Source organism: Hypanus sabinus, chromosome 14 (assembly GCF_030144855.1).
Source record: "Hypanus sabinus isolate sHypSab1 chromosome 14, sHypSab1.hap1, whole genome shotgun sequence".
In the NCBI taxonomy this organism is placed as follows: Eukaryota; Metazoa; Chordata; class Chondrichthyes; order Myliobatiformes; family Dasyatidae; genus Hypanus; species Hypanus sabinus.
Genome location: NC_082719.1, coordinates 49,483,498 through 49,499,704, shown reverse-complemented (window position 1 = coordinate 49,499,704; position 16,207 = coordinate 49,483,498). Strand labels below are relative to the sequence as shown.

The following is a 16,207-nucleotide window of genomic DNA, read 5'->3' as shown; positions in this document are numbered from 1 at the left end:
TTATAGATAGTTTGGTCCTTCACATTGAAGCTTTGCAAAGGAAGGCTGTAAGAATGAATTACTTACAATATTTCATTTGTTGTGATGCAAGGGAGGTTTAATAAAATACATGATTAAAGGACTTAACAATCAAAAAAAAAGATACAATTATTTCACTTGGGCTGGATGGTGACGTACTTGTAAGTCACATGAAGGAGAACTACAATGGAAATTAACTGGTACTTTCCCCAGATCAGAGAAAAGCTCTGAAACAATGTGCCATTTTGTGTTACAGCTGACTCTGCAAATTTTCTGTAGCGAGCTGGACTAGAACAAAGATGACCGCCAGGAAATTGTAGGTGAAATACTCGTCAATATGAGCATTGGCAATGTCCTATGTTTAACAAGTTTTTGCTTGCTTGAGTGGGTAGGAATAAAATTTTCAAAACAAAAGCATTCCAACATTCTTCCCTCTAATTAGTCTGTTTAAAACTGCCTTTTAACCTTGCTCTGGAGAATACATGACTGTTTTTTGGTAGTTTTCTCATCATAATATTTGTGCACTGTGACTTTATGGGGAAGCTTGAGGGAATGATTTGTCTTTTCCTGCCTTTAATATCTGTTTGTTTGAATGAACTGAGTGAATAAATTATCCAGGCATTAAAAATGAATTTCTAGCTGAGACATTACAGTCTTTCCTAAACGGAGAGAATGAATTTATGAAAGATGAAATTATAATTGTTGCCTTAAAGATAGATAAAACACAAATGTATTGCTGAATGTTAAATTAGTTAATGATATTATTTAGCACTGCTCATCTTAGAGCAAAGATTGCTGTGAATAGAAAGCCAATTGACCAATTACAGGTGGATCTTATTTTGAAAAGTCTCTGCTAGCACATGAGCAGGAGAAATAAGAATTATAGGGAGCATCTTCAGAAGGTTTGAGATGAACATAGACTACTGGTATGTATGCATTAATCATTATTCTGTGTTGTGTTCCATTTGTTGCATCAGTGTACATGAATTGTGCTGCAGTACTTCATAGTTCATGCAATGAAAATATAATTCTCAGATGATCAGTATGTTTTGTCACTAATAATAGCTCATCTGCTCTTTTTACAGAGCATGGAGAAACCAACAGCGTGGCAGAAGAATGTTCACAAGCTATCATCTCCAACACTTGTATCAATTAATAACCAGAACACAGAAATTTCAAATAGCTTGCAAAGTATTAAGGGCAAATGACAAGTGGATGCGTGTGGATGGGTATTGAAGGTTAACACTGGAGTTGGCTAACAATAAGATGGCAACTGAACTAATTATGGACTGCTACTCATTAATGGCTCAGTTGCAGAATCTTAAAGGACTTGCTTTCTGACAAGGCATGTGACTACTCATAGATGTGTTTGGACAGAATGGTTTCTCTGTGCTTGCTACAGTGCAGCATGGAGAAATAGATGGCCTTGCTCCAGGCTCAAGCTGACAAAACACCACACTAGTGTCAACTGTAATAGATGGCATTTTACAGAATTTGTAGGCGCTGAAGTAAGTGCATAGCTATAAGGAGGGGTTGGACAAACTTCAATTGCTTTCTTGGGAGAGTCGGAGACTGAGAGGCAGTCTGTTAGTAGATAACATTATGAAAGGAAATGACAAGGTAGATAATCTTCTCCTGGTATGGAAATGTCAAATATTAGAGGACATACAGTAGCTTTAAGGGGAGAGGGGGAAGTTTAAAGGAGATGTATCTGCCAATTTTTTTATACAGGGAGTGGGAGGTGTTGGAACACGCTGCCAGGGGAGGTGGTGGAAGCAGATACGATAGCAACATGCAAAAGGCATTCAAGCAGACAGTGAACTGAGGGAGGCAGACAGTGTGCTGGCGGATGTGCACTTTAAATTGGCGCCATGATTGGCACAGACATCATGGGTTGAAGGCACAGTTTCTGCACTGTATTACACAATGCTCTGTGTATGCATTTTTCAGATTGCTCTTTCTAACTTTGCTTCAGCTTACTTGGACAATATTAGTGGGTAGATGTCGAGAGGGTTCTTAGAACCCCTTTCCCCTTTGTTTAGATAGACGATTAGCATTATGAGGAAATACAGGACCCATGAAGAGAATCTTCGGACACAACTGCTGGCAATTTTACCGTTAATTTTAGACCACAATACATACTTTCAGAATTTTAGGCTCCACCTTTTAAAAGTAGTGAATTAAATTCTTTTGAATATAATGCAGGAAAGTACTTGAACTGTGCCAAACTGAACTAGTTTCAGATAGGAGATCTTCTGAATCCCATGTGTTTTTTTTTGGTCAATAGACAGTCATCATAACTACTCAGTCAGTCAGTGAATCACCAGAAAGTGTCACAAATCCTGAAGCAGTGTCCACATATCCAGGAGTCACAAAGGGAAATTGAAAATTGGAATACTTATTCAGTTAAATAAAGATCTTATTTTGAATATCTTGCAATGCGTCAGCTCTCTTATTGTGAAGAAAATAGTACTGTTCCTCTAAAAGCCAGGCATATCATGCAAAGGTTGATACTGTAGTTTTTAATCTGCACTGAATTGATTTGATTAACCTATTGCATGAGCATCTGTGCATCAAACATGGCAAAGTAGACAGCTGCAAATACCTCAATTTCCTATTGCATTTTGAAGGATCAGGCAGTGGCTGTTAAATCAGTGTACCAAAATTATGTAGAAAACGTGTTTGTTTACAGTTACAAATTCTAGAAGGGTGTCCTGGAAGTTGTTTTCATTAGATTCTGGAATTGGATCACAGCTCCCAGTGGAATTTGGATTAAGGACAGGGATGGAAGTTGGGTTTGGTGACTGATTTGGGTTTGGTATGGCCATGTCAGAACAAGAGTAAGTGATAGGAAGCAGCTGCTGTCAGGCTGGTAGTTGGATCTAACAACTGTACAAAATACTGTAGATAATGGAAGTCTAAAACAAATGCAGAAAGTGCTTAGAATACTGAACAGGTCCTGAAACAAGTTGAAAAGTTCCTCTCTGATTCACAATTTACCTGGACCCTGGTCAGACCCCACTTTGGTGCTCAGTTCTGGTCGCCTCACTACAGGAAGGATGTGGAAGCCGTAGAAGGGGTGCAGAGGAGATTTACAAGGATGTTGCCTGGATTGGGGAGCATGCCTTATGAGAATAGGTTGATTGAACAACCTTTTCTCCTTGCAGCGATGGAGGAGGAGGGGTGACCTGATAGAGGTGTATAAGATGATGAGAGGCATTGATCGTGTGGATAGTCAGGGGCTTTTTCCCCAGGGCTGAAATGGTTGCCATAAGAGGACACAGGTTTAAGGTGCTGGGGAGTAGGTACAGAGGAGATGTCAGGGTTAAGTTTTTTACTCAAGAGTGGTGAGTGTGTGGAATGGGCTGCTGGCAATGGTGGTGGAGACGGATACAATAGGGTCTTTTTAAGAGACTTTTGGATAGGTACATGGAGCTTAGAAAAATACAGGGTTATGGGTAAGCCTAGTAATTTCTAAGGTAGGGACATGTTCGGCACAACTTTGGGCCGAAGGGCCTGTATTGTGCTGTAGGTTTTTTATGTTTCTATGTTACACTAAAATAGAGTAGCATAGCAATATTGGAAAGCTCAATATTGGATTATTTTGAGATTTTGATCTCTCTGCTATGGAAAAGAAATGCCATAAGGGCCTTATTCTTGCATTATAATGTTTATAATGCAAATTTGTTGAGTTCCCTGAGCTTTTAGAGCGGCCTTTCTTTATCAGTTCATCCTGTTGTATAGATTTATCACAAGGTAACTTCAGCAGCTAACATTTAACCTTACTGCTGTGATTTCTAGACAAGTCCCATTAGTCCAGTTACTGAAGAGTTTTGCTGTCATGGAAGATGAGGAAGGAAAGCACTTGTAGAATCTTGGAGTGGAACCTTGATACACTGGGGAAAGTATTATCTATAAGGCCATACTTTTGTTGAGAGTCCACAGAAACACTTCAAATTGAGAACAATGTCTTACTGGCGGGAGGTGGGCTTTGAGGTGTATGAGTACATTTTGGAAAACCCACTATTAGCAGCAATTCCTTTTGTGTTCCCTGGATATTTGTGCAGGCTGAAGTAAAAACACATGAATTGTTCCTGAATACAAAGCTTCAGTAACCCCGCAAAAAAAACCAATGAGTTATATGCTTAGGACTGAGATGCACTTTACAGCAAAGTTTTGAATCTTTAAAAATTAACTTGTAGGTGGACTGAACAAAGTTTTTTGAAGATGGAGTTTCCTTTGGACACAAAAATGCTGATAATTTATTGTGGTACTGTAAAACTATATAATTTTGAAGGGAGTAAGTATACCATGAAATTAAGATTTTTAAAGTTTAATGTTTCAAAATCTGCAGTTTTTCAAGTAGATGAATGGAGTTACCTCAAGTAAAGAACAGCAGATACTGAAGTGCTGAACCTCTGAAATCTTCAGATGCAATTGCAAAATCAGTTCACAGTATTGTAAATTGGAATAGCGTTGCCTAGAAATTAAATTGCACACTTGTGTATCATTATCTGATTGAAAATTGATCATGTATTTATTGAGTGAAATTCTCTTCTATACAATTTCAGTAATTATCACCATGCATTCTACATGTTTTGTACTGTACTCTGCTCCTGCTGTAAAAAGCTAATTTTCATGGCATTTATATCCTTTGTATGCCTATGACAAATTTGAATTACTCTTGCTTCCCAATGCAATATCCATGTGTGGGTCATACGGAATGATGTAATTCCCTGTACAAATCTGCACATAGGACAGTCTGGGAATACTTGCACCTCATTACCTGGGATCATCTTTGGGTAATCTTGTCTTCTCAAACAGAGTCCTCGACTGGGATCCCTGTCAGGTAAGTTTCAAATTTGACTTGCATTGGCTTCAGATCATTAAGTGTTAGAGGCAAACTAGTAACAGATGCCTGGAATACAATTCCTACATGTGTGAACAGGAAATGTTTTTTATTGCCAAGCACATGAGTCAAGTGACTTGCTGGACTTGTGATGAGTGGTTTTCTTAAAAGTGTACTGTGAGCATTTTCCATTTGAACATTGCAGCGCCATGAAACCTATGCTGTTGGAATGAATGGGTTTCACAAGAGCATGATGTAAATGCAAGCAGGATTTACTACTTATGATGTTTCTGTGATTTGTTTAGGTCCCGCCATTTTCATAAGATCCTAGAATGAAGGCTCAAAGATGTGCATTGACAAATAAACTCATTTACAATGAAATACCTTTTTTTTGCTGTTGCAAATATTTTCATTCTGATATTTGTATGTTTAATTTGACATTTGTCAGTTATTTTTCACATCTTCATTATATTTTTTTCCCCATTCAGGGCTATTCATTCCAACAAACTCCACTGGACATTCCTCTGGGTATGTGGGAAAGGAGCTCCACATGGGGAGCAGATACAGAGAAAGTCAATTCTGATTAATTCTTTCCTCTGAAGAAGGGTTATTTTATGACAGAAGTATTTTGAGATTATGAAAAACTTTATCTTCCCACCTTGGTGGATCCGGCTGTCGACTCTTGTAACTTCATTGTTAATTGTGCTGGTGAAAGTCATTACTTTTTTATGGAATGCTTTTCAAGCTTTGTTAGGTGGAGAATGTCAATTTATATTAACCCACTGCTATTGGCGAAGTTAATGGTCTGTTTATTTTTACTTAAAAAGTCAACAGCAACAAAGCATCATTCTTGACACCAAGAGCACATGACCAGGAGAGGTTCTTTTGAAAAAGCAGCAATAAAAATGGGGAAGTAGTCCTATACTGTTAATATAACACCACGATTAATATATTATCAAGATTAAATGATTCCATCTAACTGTAATGCCCTGGATAAGATTTTTACTGCTGTGTTGTAGGAATTTCATTTTAGCAGTTTGTTCTGCTTTCAGCCTGTTTGAGCTAAGATAAAGGGCTTTGTTGCTGAACTTCGAAATGTGGTGTGAGCCAATCAGGACGGTGAAATTGGGAGAAGCTTCTAGAGAACACTAGGCAGAGAGGTTTTGAGACGGACACTGGTGTGGGTCGAGGTCTTTTTGGCGGGAGCTGGGAGAAGACAGGAGGGAAGATGGGCGAGGATGCCATCCCTGTTGCACAGGGTGCTTTGTGCAGATGAATGACATCAAGGAGGAAGGGCCAGTACTCCCATGGGAGAGCTTGTTTGTTCAAGATGGATTTTGAGTGACATTTGGAAGGTAGTGTGTGCTATCATGCAGACAGAGGATCCAGTGCATGAGTTAAAGACAACTTCAAGATGAACTCCAACTTGTGTGAACATTTGACTGCTTAATTATAATGGGGTCTTTTTTTCTTTCTTTGATAACTGTTTGGTTAAGTTAACATTCCTAAATATGCTTGCTTTATAATTGTACACAGTGTATGCTCTGTTATTTCTTGCTGATGGTGATTGCATGGGGGCAGGAAAGCACACAGCATTCACACAAACTGGGGTTTGGGTAGGCAAGACATCCCAACCTTGCGGATTTGACATGACTCAAGTGATACCTACCCTAGACATATGGAATCTGACAAAGGTGACTTTCTCAGTGCTGAGTCTGGTGGGTGTTAGCGAGGGGCTAATGAGCCCCATTTTCAGAGATGTCCGGTAAAAAGGGCTTTCATAACTCTGACAGATTCTTCTGAGGATGTGCTTATTGGAATAGTCTCTGAAGAAAATAGACAGAATTATAGTAAAGATTTAATTACAAAATAGAAGCACCCATTATTGAAGAGGTGGTAATGATACAGAAACAAAACTAGTTGGAAGATGGGAGGCAGAGAATAGAGTTGAAAAAGTGATTCTCTAACTTGAAAAAGAGATTGTGATTTTTATTGGGTAGTAGGATCAGTGTTTTATTTTAATTGGGTGTAAATGACCTGGACTTGTAAATGGTATTCAATATCAAAGTTAACAATAGTGCAAAATTTGGCAAACTTCTAGACCTGGGCTGTGGAGGTGCCCATCTACAGCTGGCTTCTAGACTTCCTGATTGTCAGACTTTGGTTGGTCAGAATTAGTCATACCATTTCATCCATGCTGATGAGAGTTGGTTTTTGATCTAAAGGAGCGGGAGGGATGAACAAGAGCTGCTGTATAGTTGGTTGACAGCCTCAAGTTCCTTGGTATCCATATCACCAGCAATCTCACCTGGTACCTTCACACCGATGTGGTGATCAAGAAAGCACATCAGCATATTCACTTTACTAGACAGCTGGGAAGATTGGGCTTGTTCACATCTCCTCTGTAGCCCTGGACGTTTATAGATGTGGTAAAGGGAATATTCTAACAGGTTGTATCTTAGCTTGGTACGGCAGCTACTCTGCTTTTAACCAACTGAACTAGCAAAGAGTGGTAAACGGAACCCAATCCTCACAGACTTGCCTCTTCCTTCCATTCACTTCATTTTCCTGGTGTGTTGCTTCAGGAAGTTGAGTAGTCAAGAATACCTGCTAATTTGGCCATTCTGGGAGAAGTTACAGGAGCTTGAAAGCTTGGATGTCCACGCTAAACAGTTTCTTTCCCACTGCTATTAGAATTGTGAATCAATCAATTTGCACTGATATCTTGGTGGAGTTGACAGGTTTTTGTATTCTTAAATCTACCATTTTTGGCTATTCTAGTGCATTTGCTTTTTTCACAACCCTGTCTACCTGTGACACTATTTTAAATAGTCTGTGAACCTGTACTTGCAAGTTTCTCAGTTCCATTACAGTTCCGAGTGCCCTACATTTATAGTCTGTCTTATATTGAGTTTGCCCTTCCAAAATGCATCATTACACACTTATCCATATTGAAACTCGCCTGCTACTCCTCGGTCTGATTCCCAAACTGATCAAGATCCCCTTGTAATCTATGTTAGTCATCTTCACTATAACCATTCTTCAACAAGATTTAATTTAGTGTCATCCAGAAACATGCAGATCAGCCTTGTGCATTCCCATGTAAATCTATAAATAATAACAAATTTATTATTCATTAGCAATCAAATGTATAAATAATGAATAACACAGCCCCCTGTGGCACACTGTTTGTCACTGGGTTCCATTCTGAGAAACAACCTTCAACCATCAATCTTGGCTGTCTATCTCTTGAGTCAATTTTGAATCCACCTAACTAGTTCTGCCTAGATTCTATAGGACCTATACTTCCAGACCAGCCTTCCATGCAGAATAGTTGATGGTCTTGGTAGAGTCTAAACAGACAACATGCACTGTCCTACCCTCATTTACCATTTTGATTTCTTTCAAGCCAGACAAACTTTTTCATAGACAAAGCCATGCTGACCCGTGCTAATCAGACTCTTTCTATCCAAATGCTGGTAGATCTTGTTCCTCGGAATTTCCTGTACTAATTCAAGCTGACAAGGCCTGGAGTTCCCTGGCCTGTCCTTGCTACCCTTCTTAAACAGTGGTACAATGTTAGCCACCTTCCTGTCTTTGGGATTTTCACTTGTGGTTAATGAGAGCATCCAATCTACTTAGTCATGGTCCTTGGACTTGTCTTCCTTCACTCTACTTTCTCTGTAACCACAGCACTATGTTCTACAGAATGCTCTTTTTTACTACCTTGCTGTAATGTTATGTGGCACAAAAACAAAAGCTTTTCACTGATTCTAAGTAAACGTGGCAATAATAAACTAATACTAATATTGTATTTATAATTGCCATGCATACAGTTTAATCTGTAAGCTTCATGCAAAGAAGGAATTTCTTCGATCTCTAGTAGATATGACAAAATAATCTAATAAAGCAGACTTCAGGAAAGCATAGATGCTGCGTTGGGCAGAAGTATCGCCTAGGCAACTTATTGCAGATAAAGACTAGTGCACTTTGGAAGAAACAGTGCAGAGAGGAATCATGTTTTAATGGTCAACATTTTGAGGTAAAACAAGAAAAAAAATGGACAAATGCCCATGTATATTTCAAAGGTTAGTTGACTGGTTGATTAGGCAGTTTCTGCATGTGGGATATTTTGTAAACAGAGGCAGTTAATATGTAATCATTGAAGTCATGTTAACTTACATAATTAGCTGTATGTTATAATTCCTTTTTCTTTTGCTCTGGGTAATAGTATCATGGCTAGCATTAGTTGCTTATTCCAAAATATCCTAAAGATGGTGGTGGTAATCTATCTTGAACTGCGGACTTCTCACAGACAGACATACTTTATTGATCCTGAGGGAAATTGGGTTTTGTTACAGTTGCACCAACCAAGAATAGTGTAGAAATATAGCAATATAAAAACCATAAATAATTAAATAATAAGTTAATCATGCCAAGTGGAAATAAGTCCAGGACCAGCCTGTTGGCTCAGGGTGTCTGACACTCCGAGGGAGGAGTTGTAAAATTTGATAGCCACAGGCAGGAATGACTTCCTATGATGCTCAGTGTTGCATCTTGGTGGAATGAGTCTCTGGCTGAATGTACTCCTGTGCCTAACCAGTACATTATGGAGTGGATAGGAGACATTGTCCAAGATGGCATGCAACTTGGACAGCATCCTCTTTTCAGACACCACTGTCAGAGAGTCCAGTTCCACCCCTACAACATCACTGGCCTTATGAATGAATTTGTTGATTCTGTTGGTGTCTGCTACCCTCAACCTGCTGCCCCAGCACACAACAGCAAACATGATACACTGGCCACCACAGACTCATAGAACATCCTCAGCATCGTCCGGCAGATGTTAAGGGACCTCAGTCTCCTCAGGAAGTAGAGACGGCTTTGACTCTTCTTGTAGACAGCCTCAGTGTTCTTTGACCAGTTCAGTTTATTGTCAATTCGTATCCCCAGGTATTTGTAATCTTCCACCATGTCCACACTGACCCCTTAGATGGAAACCGGGGTCACCGGTGCCTTAGCCCTCCTCAGGTCCACCACCAGCTCCTTAGTCTTTTTCATATTAAGCTGCAGATGATTCTGCTCACACCGTGTGACAAAGTTTCCCACCGTAGCCCTGTACTCGGCCTCATCTCCCTTGCTGATGCATCCAACTATGCAGAGTCATCAGAAAACTTCTGAAGATGGCAAGACTCTGTGTTGTAGTTGAAGTCCGAGGTGTGGATGGTGAAGAGAAAGGGAGACAGGACAGTCCCCTGTGGAGCCCCAGTGCTGCTGACCACTCTGACACACAGTGTTGCAAGCGCACGTACTGTGGTCTGCCAATCAGGTAATCAATAATCCATGACACCAGGGAAGCATCCACCTGCATCACTGTCAGCTTCTCACCCAGCAGAGCAGGACAGTACTCTTGAGTAAAGAGTTCCTGGGTTTTGACTAACTGATGGCAAAGAAATGACAATATTTTCCAGTAGAGGATGGTGAATGATTTGGAGGGGAATGTGCAGATGATGGTTTTGTCACATACCCGAGGCCCTTGTCCTTGGTGGTTGTGGGCTTGAGGGATGCCATTGAAGGAACCTGGACTGAGATAATATATACCGAAACCTGGATGCATTGATGGTGGAGGAATGAAAGTTTAGGGTGGCTGATGGGATGCCAGTCAAGTGGGCAATTTTTTCTTGGATGGTGCTCATATTCTTGCATGTTCTTAGAGCTTCACTCATTCAGATAAATGGAGAGTATTCCACCATCCACCTGACTTTCACTTCCAGATGGTGGAGGTCTTCGGGGTATCAGGAATAGAATGACACTGCATAAGAGGTCTACCTTCTGAGCTGCTCTTGTAGTTATTGTGTTTATGTTCATCTTCTGATCAGCAGATGGCTCATGGGAATTCAGGTAATGCCATTAAATCTCAAGGTTAGTTTGCTGGAGATGGACATTGTGCTGTGTATTTAATATTTCAATAGTATTTGAGTAATATTGTAAATATGTTGATTAAGCATTTTTCCTTGAATAATTTATTTGGGGTTATCTGTAAAAATAAGTGAATTGCATATGTCATGACACTACCATGTGATAGGTGTACCCCTCACTTAAAGACCAAACTATGACTTGCATCTCTCAGATCTCTTGTTTTCCCTTGAATTAGCTAAATGTTTTGAAGTTACAAAACATAACAGTGCAGTTAAGGTATTTTAAAAATGAACCTGAGATGGTTACCGACCATGTAGCAAGACGTTGGAGTAAAAAAAAATGCAGCACAGCACAAGCAGAGACTATTGAGTTTAAAAAAAAATAAGGCAGAAGATGGAAGAATTCATGAGTTCATAAACAGTGGGTACTGGGTGATAATCATAAAAGCAAAAATGGCTAGCTACATCAGAAAGATTGAAATATTCAGTTGCTCAATGGATAATTGGCTTGTGTATACTGAGCTAATTGAACAATATTTTGAAGTAAATTAAATGGGCAATGAGAAACATACCAATTTTGCTGAGTGCATTAGGTTTAAAGGCATTCAGTTTGCTTAGAAGTGTGACTGCTCCACTCAAACCAGCCAAAATGAACTTTGTTGATGTTGTAAGAGTAATGCAGGAACATCTATAACCCAAGCATTTGTTGATTGCAGAATGCTGTAGATTTCATAAGTGGAATCAAAAGGAAGTTAATTTCAGCGTATGTAGTGGAATTGAGGAGATTGCCTGATCATGTCATTTTCATGATGGGCTTAATGATGTACTGAGATTGCTTAGTTTGTGGAATCTTACAATAAAACATTTTAAAACAACTTCTAGCAGAAGCATAATATACATTTAAAAGAGCAGTTGAAATTGCTGTATCAACAGAAACAGCAGACATTGTTGCAGTCAGGAATGAAAATGAGCGTGAACATAACGTCTAAACAGAAATCAGCCTGGACAAACAAATTCTAGTATCGTTGTGGCAGGGCTCACATAAACCAGACCAATGCGGATGTAAAGGTGAAACTTGTGGAAAATGCAACAAAGTAGGACAGATAAAAGAGTGTGTCAAGCAGACAAAAATAAATGGACTGCAGAGAGGAGAAAAAGATAAAAAAAAAAGTCAAGTTGCAGTTTCAAAAAGAGCACATCTGCATGCTGTTGATGAAAAATCTGAATATGATGAGAATGACAGGACCGTGTAATTGTAAGACTAGCAATAGACAAAGCAATATGGCTTACACCATAAGTATTTGGCATATTAATTAAGATGGAAATGGATATTGGTTCTGCTATTTCAATCATTCCACAAAATGAGTTTGAATGGCATTTCAATGATACAGGACTGAAGTCTGTAAACATCCAACTAAGAACTTATACTGGAGAAAAGTGAACTCCTGTGGGGTTGATGTTTGTAACAGTGAGCTACATCAACCAACAAACCACATTGAGCTTGTATGTGGTAAAAACAGGAGGGCCAGCATTATAGAGGAGTGATTGAGACAGTTACAACTCAATTGGGGATCCTGTCACTATTTGCATCCGATGTGATAAAGGCAACTAAATGTGAATAAAGAAAGATACTGGATGATGCCACTACTGTCTCTATGCTGTACACCATGAACTGAACTATTGCACACCAAAGGGCAAACTGGTTTTGGTTCTATCCTCTGTTTCTTGTTGGAAAGTGCATTGGACCAAGGTAAGACCATGCTGCCTAGAGAAAGTGACGAAAGCAGTGGTCCAACTACAACAGCTTTTGTCAGCAACATACCTGAGAAAGCTTCTGACACATTAATCAGGCAGTTACTTGTGAAATATGGCTTGATTTTAATTTGGAGGAGAGTTCAAAGAGCTTCAGGGAAGATGCAAGCATTCGGCTTTTGTGAGTATAAAGAACCAGAGTATACCCTGTGTGTATTAACGTTATTGCATGAACTTCAAATTAAGGACAAAAAGCTTCTTGTAAAATTTGATACAAAGACTAAGGCCCAGCTTCATGAATTGAAGGCCAAAAAGAAAGGAGTCAATGGAGATATGAAAACAGAGAGTTCATCGGATGGTGTTGTAAAAGGAGCAATAGAAGGATTAATAAGAGAATACTCCAGTGAGCTAAATGCACCTTCCCAATATTAAGATGCACAAACTAGAAGAAGAAAAAGGAAGGAGAATGAAGGTGTCCAGAGCTGTCAGAGCCATTCCCTGCAGTCTCCGGGTCAACTACGACCACCACAGAGGAGGCTTTGGATTCTGGAATTGTTTTCATGGCCACAAGACCCAGCTGCCAAGCAGAGTGACACCTCCCCCCGCCCAGTCAGGAAGGACATGATCACACGAGTAAGAAATCCTCCACAAGTGATTAAGTCTTTAAGCCTGAATGGGACATTTAAAAAATTTACTACGCTATGGATGTTTGTATATAGTAGTTGTGTTATGTAATATACTATGTATAGAGTTGATGTGCATTCTCTGTTGATCTGGGTTCATAGCTATGCTGGGAGGAGTGTTGTGTATTTAATATTTCAGTAATATTGTGAATACGTTGATTAAGCTTTTTTTGTTATATGTAAAAATAAGTGAATTGCATACATCATGATGCTGCCTCATGATGTGTACATGCCTTGTTTAAAGAATAAACTATGACTCACATCTTTGGCTCTCTTGTTTTCCTTTGAATTAACTTAATATTTTGAAGTTACAAAACTTAACACATTTCTCCACGGTTATGTGGCCTGAAATTTGCTTGTCACGTGACAGTCCATGCTTCAATGCTGCCTTGTTCTTGCATGTAGATATAGACTACTTAATTTGTGAAAGCATTGTGAAATATCTGTGAGCATTTCTACTTCTGAAGGAAGGTAGGTGAATTGCATTGATAAATTAGGTCTGATAGGAATGTCTGAACAGCCAGATTAATCTTTCTTTATGGGAGTTATGATCCCACCATTGGAGTGATTTTTACTCTTCTGCCCATTGACTTCAGTTGATCCAGGGCTCCTTGATGCCACAGTCAAATGTTTGGATCAAAATGTCTTTAGAGTTATCCTTACTAAGGCAACTGGAGGACTTCCAACATAATTTTCCATATTTTTCATACTAGGATTGATGGATTTCAGTTATATAAAGCAGTAGAAGACTAGAGCAAGGAGAATTGAAGGGAGACCTAGTACTAGATAATGTCAATTATTCAGTGTGATCATTACACTGGGAGCAGGTAGCTATGCACTCTAGCATTTGGCTCATTTAATTCTATGTGTATGACAATTCCATCATGACCTGAAAGTCACAAAATCTCATTAGACTTTTACACTGGGCTACGCTGGGAGATTTTGTGCCAGATGGTTAGAGGTTTTGAAGAGCATTTTAAAGAAGGAAACAGATCTAGGTAAGGATTTCCAGAGTCTGCCATTAAAGTAGCAGATGGAGTACGTACTGGTGATGGGGCAATTTATAGATCCTCTGCAGGTCATGACAGGGTTACATTCATGAGAGCTGTTCATAACTTGAACAGTTTGCAAGTTGGAAATGTGAAATTGAACTGAGTTCCCACATGTCTGTACCCTGCAGAAGCTAATCTAACCTGCCAGTGTGCCATATGCTCAATGCTATATCCAGGATATACATTGTACATTCATAAGTTGGGGAGGACCTGCAAATGGGAAAATGTAAGCTGCCAGAATTGAAGGGCATGGAGATCTGAGTGCTGTAGGGTTGGAAAAGGTTAGAGGAGGAAGGGTTGAGGTCATGAAATTCATAAAAAAGGATACGGATTTTAAATTAAAGCACTGATAAACTGGGAGCTGATGAATGGAGACCAGGACAATGCACCATGTGCAAGTGTAAGCTGAACTTCAATTATACACAATTTGAATTCAAATGTACAGCAGTTAAGTTTCTATTCAGATTTTTAATCCTGTTCTATTATAATTGATTTTCACTTTAATTAATCTGTTATGCAACTTTTATTGATTTGTGTTGAGACATGCATGCCTTTGTTGCTCCTTGCGATATTTCGAAGGACTGATTGCTTTAATTTTTTTCATCAACCTCCATTTATCTAAATTGAAATTTAATTCCCCAATTACAAGCTTAAATCATAGGTTTACTGATGGGTTCTTGTTTTTATTTTAGTTTTAGGCAAACATAATTTATACATGCCCTCAGGTGCCACATTCTTATCAAAAGCAGCTGAAAAATTCTAATGAGAGAGCTGATATGAATTTTTGGGATGGAAGGAAACCAGAGTACCCAGAGGAAATCAATGCGGTCACGGGGAGAATACAAAAACTATTTACATATAACGGCAGAATTTAAGCTTGGTCACTGGTGGTGTCATTTTATTACACTCTGTGACGCTGCTGTGTTTCCCCAAATTTCTCCTCACATAGGGTATAGTTTAATATATTAAAAACACAATGATTGTGTTTGCATCACCCCCTTCCCCATGCCTCCAATCTGTAGAAGCTATTTTTATCCATACTCCCATGTAAGTTTGTAATGTGGTAAATATAGGGTGACTTACATCCAGAGTGATGAAGTGTTTTGAGAGATTGGTGATCAACTCCTGCTTGAGAAGTAACTTAGATCCGTTCCAATTTGCCAAACGGAGCAACAGGTCCCCAACAGGTACCATCTCATTGGCTCTTCACTCAATCATGGAACATCTGCACAGCAAAGATGCATACATCAGGATGCTAGTTATCGACTACAGCTCAGCATTCAATACTGTCAACCCCTGAAAACTAATCACTAAGCTCCAAGATCTTGGCCTCAATATCTCCTTATGCAGCTGAACCCTTAATTTTCTCATTTGCAGACCCCAATCAGTTTGGATTAACAATAGCATTTGCACAAGTTTCATCAGCACAGGTGCACAACAATACTGTCTCTTCAGCCCTTCGCACCCTTCACTCTACTCACTTTACCCTTCTGGGTGTGTGCCTCAGCACAGCTACAATGCAGTATTTCAGTTTGCTGACCACACCACAGTCCTAGGCCGAATCAAAGGTGGTGATGAATCAGCATGTAGGAGGGATCTTGAAAGTCTGGCTGAATATTGCCATAACAATCTCTTACTCAATGTTAGCAAGACTAAAGAGATGATTATTTCAGAAGAAGGAAACCAAATGTCTATGAGCCAGTCCTAATCAGAGGTGGAGAAGGTCAGCACCTTTAAATTCCTTGTTGCTGTTCTTTTGGTGGATGTGTCCTGGGCCCAGCATCTAAGTGCAATAATGAAGAAGTCAAGGTGGTGTCTCTGCTTCCTTAGGAGTTTGCAAAGATTTGGCATGACATCTATGACAAACTTCTATAGATGTGACTGGTATGGAAACACCCTTGAATGGAAAATCCCCCAAAAACTGGTGGATTTGGC

General features: G+C 39.4%; 1 protein-coding gene across 2 annotated transcripts in view; it reads left to right on the top strand.

Moving 5' to 3' along the window:
- Positions 1-16,207, top strand: part of LOC132404723 (gamma-aminobutyric acid receptor subunit alpha-2) — a 176,960-nt gene that overhangs the window by 30,226 nt on the left and 130,527 nt on the right. Inside the window, exon 1 of one of the 2 annotated variants that reach the window (XM_059989128.1) lies at positions 5,630-6,222. The exons of the other annotated variant lie outside the window; for it this stretch is intronic. The gene's annotated coding sequence lies outside the window, so the exon portion shown is untranslated. Of the gene's footprint in view, positions 1-5,629; positions 6,223-16,207 lie in introns of those variants that run through there. 2 annotated transcript variants of the gene reach the window in all.